Consider the following 9,801-nt stretch of genomic DNA (forward strand, 5'->3'; position numbering starts at 1 on the left):
TGATGGCCAAAGGAAAGAACATCTAAGTACCCTTATTTAGCCTAAGAAAACTAGATAACTTCCTCTGAAAAGCAGAGKGGATGACTGACTTGGAGAAATTAATTCAAATAGGATCAACGAATGCTTTTGTGCACTGAATAAAAACGTGGAGAATATGAGTTCTGCAGGGGATACCCACTGACAGAAGATCATGAAGCAAGGCATGGCCTCCGTTATCATCCTCCAGAATTTATTAAACCTCTCCAGGTCATCCTCTGGATGCTGTGACAGAGGTTTGGAAGGGAGTGATGCACTGTGTATAAATATGACCAGAGTTAAATCCAGGAGACCATTTCCACTGTCCTGATTCAGGCCTCTGATGGGGCAGCTACAGGGTTTTGTGGGTGTGCGTGCACAGCCAGTATTGATTTGGTTTGCTTTTTCTCCCTTTTTACCCTCCAGCAAATGTGAAGGATAAGCAGTGTTAGAAAAGACATCAGAGATTTTGGCTCAGCGCTGGTCCAGATGTCTGCATCTTTGCTCACTGTGCAACCAATTGCATCTTTAAAAGACAAGAAACAATGCCCCAACCACTTTGGGGACACTTGAGATGAGAATAAAAAGGAAAAAAAAAAAAGAAAAATGAARCWTTTGCTGACACAGAGTGATTCTATCATCRGGCCAAGTGTTTTTTAAAAGCCTCTGGGACTGTGAGTTTAATTTTGCTGTAAGGCTCCAAATCCAGTCAAGCTATCACTGGAATCACATTTGTGAGGGCAATTGTCTCAGGATGACTGGATAGACATTTTGCCTTTCTAGCATATGTCTCTGAAATGGTGGATGCCACCTGGCAGACTGTTAAATTTCAGCAAGGGATGGAAAATTTATGATTATTTTCCTTAGCCTGGAGAGGGGAGTTTATGATTCACCCYTAACATGACTTTACTGCTAACATGCAAACCTTGGATCGTTTGTGCAGGTTCAAAATCCACAAGAATGGGATAAAAATCAGGCCCAGAGAGACTTTTGCATCATAATCTTGCTGTTGGAAGAGAGATACACAACAAATCCCCTAAAGAGACATCTGCATTAATTGTCAAATTGGCTTTCATCACACTCAGCYCCTGTAAGATGATGAGCTGCTACCAGATGGTGCTGTTGAAGATGATCTCRGTGTCACACAGGTTCTTTCAATCAAATGCAGAGGAATCAGATTTTTGAAAATTAAACTGGCAAGTTTTGTTAGCTTTTGGATGTTCAGCATAATGTCAGTAGGATTCAATCTCACGCTTCTCCTCTCTGGCTGTTCAGGGACAAGGATTCTCTCCACAGCCACACTGGGCACATGTAGAGTGTGGGTTTAAATACAGGCTGATGCTGGCAACTACCACAACATTCTTTTTAAAAGTGTTTCTAGAGTAAGGCATGGAACTGATTTTTTTTAAAAAAAAATTTTTTAATTTTTTAATTTTTAAAAAAAAAATTTTTTTTTTTTAAAAAAAATCAGTTGGTGCAACACTTCTTCAATGTTTCCAGTGATATCTTCTTCCAGGAATTTTTAGGAGTTCAGAAACGCATTAAATTTTTAAAAGATATCACTTATTTCAAACTGAATGTTTCTACTAATTTTGAATTTTGCCCCTATAGTAGGGGTTCTGTTGTTTTTTGTTAGATTTGGTGTGGCTTGGGCTTCTTTTGGGCTGTAAAAGAAGCCTTGATGTCACTAGAAGATCCTTAAGCTTCCATAATTCAAACACTTGTAGGATAATGTTTTGGTAAATATATGTACATACCTATCTATACATATTTATGAACATATACATATATTATATATATATATATATATATATATATATGCACACCTGTGTATACATATTTACCTACATATATATATATAAAATATATACGTATATGGCATAGAAACAGAAAAAAAACATGAAAAAGGATCACACTAACATGTCATACATGAAAAAAGCTTTTCATGGATTTCATTCTTTAAATTTCTAGGTAATCAATTTTATAAGATTACTTAATTAACTAATTTGATTTTTTTCCTATGCTTATGCCATTTGTTCTGATACAAATGCCAAGGCCTCAAATAAAATTTATTATCTTTTTGTTTTAGAAGTTCCCTTCCAATCTGATCAAACTGGCAATTGATTTGACTACATCTGAAACACAAGGGCTATGAAAAAAAATCCCACCCACTGTAGGGTCAAGGTTGATGAAGTGGAAGGAAATGGAGGTGGTTAAGTAGAGATTCCTCTAGAATATTTCAGACTGTGAGAAATCATCTTGTTTTAGTACCAATGTGGATACCCAATTTTTTTCAGATGGATCTGTTTTCTCCTTTCACCATATACAGAGAAGGCACACAGGCAGGTGATTCAGCTGATTTGGTTAAACAGCTTTAGGGGATGAGATGACTTTGTTCTCTGAAGGTTCCTCTTCTCACAAATTGTTGAGGGATAATGAATTACWCCAATGKTTTATATTTGMTYTGGTTATTTCCAATTTGTTSTGGTASYCGTGKTTATCACCAGATCAGTCCATTTCTAGAAAAAACAACAGGAAAAAGTGATTGGTTAACAGCTTGATGTTCTCACCATATTGTTGTTTCTCATTTTTATTGTAAAATACACTTTTCCTTCACTTGGAGAAGCACCAGCCTTGTTATTCCCTCTCTCAAAATTGTTTCCTTTCAAAAGATTACTATCAAAACTATGAGAAGATTGTAACACTTTGCTGACAACRCAGCTACAAGTGATCAGTCAAACACCTTGAAATAATGAAATGACTTTAACTATACTTTGTTTGCCTACTGGTTTCCAAAGGCCAGGTTATTTCCCCTCCTTTTATTCAAGGACATTTTATGGAGTCAATCAATTTTAGTTAAGCCTCAAATTTTCCACTTCTGTTTCCACCCCCAAGATTAACTGGCATAATTAAAGTGTGGTTGCTAAGCAAAATGYTGATTACCTTTTTGATGGGTAGAAAGCTCCATCTGGATGTTTCATAGCTTTTATTCATTTTACACAACTGATTTATTTACCTTTAAATAGTACAGCAAGATTTTATGGTTATGAAATACAAAACAATAGCAAATTTGTGCAAATACCCAGAGTTTTTCAGTCTYTAGATCTAGAAGGAAGGGAAAGGGGAATGAACCATCAAAAAACCAACAAGTACATATCAGTAAAATACCACGATAAGAACTTCAAAATTTACTTAGGGAAGACAGTAAAATCAAATTCCATGGTGGGTTTTTTAAAGTACTAAACATTGATCTGCATCTTGAAATAATATAATAAATTTAAGTTTGCACAAGAGCCACAGAGTTATGAAAGGAAACAAAATAAAAAAAAATAGCATAAGAAAATCAATTTAACATTTGGAATTTTACTACTGAATTAAATTAAGTAATTTGCTTTTGAATTAAACTGAGCTGATATAAATCATCATATACATGGAGGATTGGCCATTCCAGTGCATTTCTACCACTACACAGACTGTGAGGAATGGTTCTGAATTGTACCAAGACTGAACTCCTTGGATTCCTCCCAATCCATAATTGCTCATGGATGACAATTTATAATCTGGTTGGAAGGATTGCAATCCAAATGCAGTTTCCTGGTGGAAAGGAGTTCTCCTGAGCACTGACCAACTCTTTGAAGAGGAACTTCTTTCTCCAGAGCTGTGCTCACCTCTGTGCCCTAAAACTCAGATTGCTCAGATATCACCAGTCCTCAAATATCTGATTACTTATTGGGTATTGGTAATAAACAGCTGAGCATACAAATAAATGGGGGAAAATGCTGTTTTCTCAACCATATTTTTCTAACTCATATTATCATTTTCTCTAAAATAAACTTTTATTTTTCTTGGCCAATGTTTCCATCCTGCCTTGTTAATTATGTGGAAAACTAATTAACAGGCACAATGTATTGCACTGCAGGCTTTCTGTGTTGTGTAAATTAAGAGGATGATGAACTTCTCACTCCCATCATTGTTCTTGCAGTTCTGTTCCTGAACCTGCTGCCACTCTCCAAACAAAACATGAAACTTCTTCCTTTATGTTTCATAGGCCATATTCAAAAGGGCAGTGGTTTATTACACATGTAATTAGAATTTAATTTTCCCAACAAAAACAAAAAGTTAAATAAACGTTTGTTTAACTGGATGCACATTCCAGGAATGATACCCATCCTTGAGAATATAAAAATGTGGTAATGTAAAGTAGAATATTTACAAAGAGATTTCTCAGAGCTGATAACAAAGATTGGATACTAAATTGTCCTTGAGGCTAGGTGGAAATTGGTGCTTGATTTGTCCTCTCATTCTTTAAAATTCCTCYTTTAGTGATGTGAGCAAACTTAAAGGGATATCTTGTCTCCTGCTTTAGGAGCAAGAAGAAGCTGAATCCTGAGCTGCCATAAATCAGCACAGCTCTGGCAGGTCTCTGTTGATTTATACCAGCTGAGRAATTGTGTCTKTGCACAGATATCTATCGCTGAGCTGCTGAATGATTCATATTCCCATCCTTATTTAGCTTTCTGCCTTTGTCTTGGGTTTGTTTTCCTTCCCATCCATCAGATGATTCCTGAAAAGGTATTTTGTACTAATTTATTTCCACCACATGCAGTTCTCAGATTGTCTAAACTGCAGTGAATGTTTCCTGAGACTGTTGGAAATGAAAAGCATTATAGAGAGCAAAACAAAAACATTTTCTTTTCTTTTCTAAGCTGCTTTTTTTTTTTTTCTTTTCCAATTTGTGCACATTATACTTATTCATTTGGGGGAAGGAGAAAACGTGCCCTGCCAACAGAGAAGGAAACATTTATTGCTAATAGAACCTTAATGTGTCCATATTACTATACTTCTCTGATTTATTTTAAAGGAACCCTATTTGCACTCRTTACAGAGAAAATTGTCCATTTTGCATGAAAAAAGAGATGGTGTAATTGTTATCACATTGGCAAAGAACTGCAAAAGAGGGGACAGGGTAAGACTGGAGGATGCAATAGCATGTTTTGAACAWTGTCCTTCTTCCCAGACCTAATTTAATTTTTTTTGTAGAGCATCTTTGARYTGTGAGATGCAGATGTTGTCCCCTTGCTGTGAATTTGACTGCAAAGTGTTTTTCCTTAATCRCACGTGTAGGTCTCGATACAGGAACCCCTCATTACTGCAGGGAGGCTCCAGAAAATCGAACTGTATCACATTATCATTAAAAGAGTCCAAGGAGTGTTTTTGTTACAAATTATGAACTCTTCCTCAAAACAAAAAAATAAACCAAACCAGAAAATTAAAATAGARGCAGCAGAATTCAGAGCTGCTGTTTCTGAAAAGAAAAGAGGGGGGAAAGCAGTGATGAAAAAGCGCCAAACTCATGGGACCACCCTGGCACGTGRGGGAGCTGAGACYTTACAATTAAAACCCCAAACCAGCWACAGTTCAATTAAATTCCCTTCAATAAAACATCTGCCACTGTGGAATCTGCATAAGCATCCTGCCTCAAAGAAATATGCTTTCTTAAAAAATAAGATCAATATAAGTATTTTATGTATTTCTTCCAAGATCACGTGCAAGGTATTGATGACTTTCTTGCTTAATTTTCTTCAGTCTCTCTCCTGTGAGTGATTTATAAAGAAAAGTCTCAGAGAAGCAATAATAATTCCTCAGGGCATAAATACATCTGTACACCAACCTGACTGATTGCATGGTGGCAGAAATTTAATGTTTATTTATGCACATGGGAGATTCAATTTAATATTGACTCAACTTTTTTATCACTATTTGTATTTGCTTGCATACTGAAATGTAGGTAATTCCAGAACAYGCATAAATTCTTCCAAATAAGCTAAAGGAGAAACCTGAGAGCTTTCATTACCTACACTTTCCCTAGAATTATTAAACTGTTTTTAAATAGTACCATTCCATTTTTTTTAATTGAATTGAATACAAATAAAAYGCTTACAGAAGGTGAAGTTAACCCCTGTGCCTATGTTTAATCACTCTCAGAAGCCCTCTGTAGATATTTTAACTATTTAAAATAGCTCATTTTCTGAAATTCTCATTTCAAAATTCGTGTTTGGGTGTCATTCCAGTCCCTTTCTCATGGATTTTAAGATAACCTTGACCTGATTGTAACCACTAAGATTTTTTTTTTTTTTTCCTGCACAATAGGTGAGGAGAAGAACCAGGTCTAGATATCAGATCATATAGAAGAGACATGGGTCTGGCTTCCCATCCCTGGAAGTGTCCAAACCAGGTAGGAACGGGGCTTGGAACAACCTGGGACAGTGGAAGGTGTCCCTGTCCCCAGGGGGAAGTGGAGCTGGATGATTTCGAAAGTCCCTTCCAAACTAAACCATTCTGTGATGTGATATTATACATAATTTGCTGTTTGATTTGCTGGAAGAAATCTTCAGAACACTCCTGAGCAGATCACCAACAGAAGGATGGGAAATGGAAACCTCTAACAAACTTCCCCAGCTTCTCTCTCAGGTTGGAGGGTGAAAGAAAAGCTCTAGAAAAACTACAAATTATTTTGAAAATTTTCATTGTTATCACACATTCCAATGGCTGACTGAATATGCACCATGCTGAGTTATCTCTGTGGTTCTGCTCTCCTTTTCCTTCAGTGAAAAAAGACAAACCTGTAAAGTGCTCTTCTATCCTTCTCTGCTTTTTAAGTTTACCCAGGAGATTGAATGTTCTGTAGCTCAAACAAATGCAAAAATCTGATATTTACTTCTTTTTTTCTTTTTAAATTAGGAGCTTCTAWTTGATTTCAAATGACATTTTTGCTGCCTTTAGTGTTCTCCTGAATTTTCGAGAAGAAATTTTGCTAGAAGCCTGCAAAGTTGACTCTCTACAAGTCATTAATGAGGAACTGCATTAAACCAATCCATCAGCCCTGGCACTCAATCACAGTTAAGTGAAACAGATGTTCTACCTGCAATGTCTCCCTAGAAAGAGCCACAAAGAAACRTGTTTTCTTTGACTTTGAGCACTTCTTGATTGGCCACAGCGTGTTAGGAATTAAAACCTTTTAATTTAACTGTTAGTTACAGAGGAAATTATCCATCTGCAATGCTGACTTACTCAAACAKGATTTTTGATGTCTCTTTTCAGTTCTCGCCTGTAATAGAAAAAGGCAGCTTCAAAATAATAAAAAGTTGAAATCCCTAAGTTCATTATTCAGAAATCAGACTTTTTCAAATGTGAGAGCATATAAATCTTAATCAAGTATCTACAAACACATTTTAAAAGACCATGGATTAAATGCCCAAATTTTGCCATTTTAAACCAGCTCTATTTTTGGTTTAGGACATGTTTAACTTTACTTGGTATCACCTTATTCCATGAGCCCAGCTTTGGAAAACAGAGTTGTGCAATGGGGCAGCCTTGAAACAATGTTTTATCAACGGAAAGAGCAGGGATAATGACATAGAAATATCATAAATTCAGAAATGACCCTTAGTTCTGGACACGTTATTGGTAACTTTAAAAAAAAAAACAAAAAAAAAGCAAACTATGAAATAAACTTTTACAGACCTAACACCTGCTTCATCAACAACTTCTGCCTTAAATATAACCATTGGCAAATCAATTATGACAATTTCTGAGGTAATTTTGTTTTTTTTTTTCCTTCCTTTCACTTGAAACAAAGTTGCATTTATATAAAACGGCAATAAAATAAACATTTGTGGGATAATTTACAGAGAATCCAGRRGCAGTTRAGGCTGGAAGGAACCACTGGGGATCATCCAGTGCCACTAAAAGTCAGCCCTGATMCCAAAAGGGTCTGTGGGAGCAGCCTGAGACCTTTGTCCTGTCCTTTTTTTGGGGCTGGGAAAGCCACTTCAGTTGGACTGTCAGTATAAAGACCCCTAAACACGTGAGTTTTAAAAAATTATAGAAGAATGCTTTCAAGGACAGCGTTTCCCATAAGATTTTGGAAATGTCAGTGAGTTCAATTTATCTGTCCAACAGACTGAGAATATTAGATCCAGATAATGCATTAACCACMAGCTTCCATCAGCTAATTTGGCTTCTCTGCCACTTCTGCACAGCACTGTGATGTTGATATTGGCCTAAAAAATTGGTGTTACATGGTTACATRTTTTTGAGCTCATTCTCAGGGAAGAGAGATCATTGGAGAACTGCCAAAATACAGAGCTTCTAAGAGAAAACAAATGGATTTTCACTGAGGTAGAAATGTTTCATGAGAAACATGAACATTTGTTCTGGAACAAATGAAAATTCAGAGCTGGGGGTTTTTTTTTGGTTCTAAATTTGGGGTTTCTTTGTATATTTCAAAGCACTTTATAAAACTGCTAAATGTGACTGCTCCTATGTTATAATTGTGGAAAGACCAAGTCAAACCCTAGATTAATAAAGGTACAAGTTTCAGCTGCTGAAAAAATATAGCTGGATTTGCAGAAAGGTTGAGTAACCTGAAGAATGCACATTTTAGGCAGCACAACTCCAACTCCAGCTCAGRCAAAACMRATCACAAAATCATTTAGKCTGRAATAAGCTCCAASATCATCAAGCCTAGGTAGAAAAWTTMWTGGGAAAGTATTGCTCTGGAACAAATGAAAATTCAGAGCTGGGGTTTTTCAGCTCTAAATTTGGGGTTTCTTTGTAGATTTCAAAGCACTTTATAAAACTGCCAAATATGGCTCTCCAAATGTTACAATTGTGKAAAGACCAAGTCAAACCCTAGGTTAATACAGCTGGGCTCTYRYRTRCAAGTTTMAGCTGCTGASCAAAAATARTTGGATTTGAAGGCTGAGGAACCTGARGAATACTCATTTTAGRCAGCAMAACTCCAACTCCAGCTCAGGCAAAACMRATCACAAAATCATTTAGGCTGGAATRAGCTCCAGGATGATCAAGCCCAGGTAGAAAATTTCATTRGAAAGRATTTTTCTGGAASAAATGAAAATTCAGAGCTGAGGCTTTTCAGCTCTAAATTTGRGSKTWCTTTGTAGATTTCAAAGCACTTTATAAAACTGCTAAATRTGACTGTCCCTATGTTAYARTTGTGGAAATACCAAGTCAAACYCTAGGTTRATACAGCTGGGCTCTCATGTACAARTTTCAGCTGCTGAGCAAAAATAGCTGGATTTGCAGAAAGACTGAATAACCTGGGGGTTTTCAGCTCTAAATTTGGGGCTTCTTTGTAGATTTTAAAGCACGTTATAAAATTGATAAATATGACTCTCCCTATGTTACAGCTGTGGGAAGAACAAGCCTGCACCACATCAACCAGACCAGAGCACTAAAATTCCAAGCAGACCTTCTCAGGCTAAATTTTGCTGTAACAGAGATAACAGCCTGGGTTTTTCCTGGGTCTGCACTGAGGGATGAGTAAGGGACATGGCAGATGTGCTCTGGATGAGGGAGAAAGGGTAAGGAGTGCTTTCAGAAAGGGCTGCAGCTGCCACCACATCCCTTGTTCAYGGTGTCACAGAATTGTCTCTTGTTCCCAGGGGCAAAGCAYRCAGGAAATYCTKATCCTTGTGTGGCTYYCACCTTTCTCCTGCAGCWYTCAGCTGCCTCTTCTGCCTGCCCAGGAGCTCAAACTCTCTCAGCAAATCGATGAAAAYTACACCAGTGACCTGCCAGTCAGCTCTGTCAGTGTTCTGGTTTGAACAAACTCAAATGGGAGCAAAACACTCCCAAGTTCCAGCAAACCTCCCCCCCTCTCCTTTACCCACCCGGGTCCCAGAGACAAACTTTTCCACAGAGAGGAAAGTGAAAAGGGAAAAAACCCTATTTATTTAAAATTATAAAAACAAAAAGAAAAAC

The sequence above is a fragment of the Malurus melanocephalus genome, unplaced genomic scaffold (genome assembly GCF_030028575.1).
Source record: "Malurus melanocephalus ecotype Western Australia unplaced genomic scaffold, MMel_1.1 scaffold_27, whole genome shotgun sequence".
In the NCBI taxonomy this organism is placed as follows: Eukaryota; Metazoa; Chordata; class Aves; order Passeriformes; family Maluridae; genus Malurus; species Malurus melanocephalus.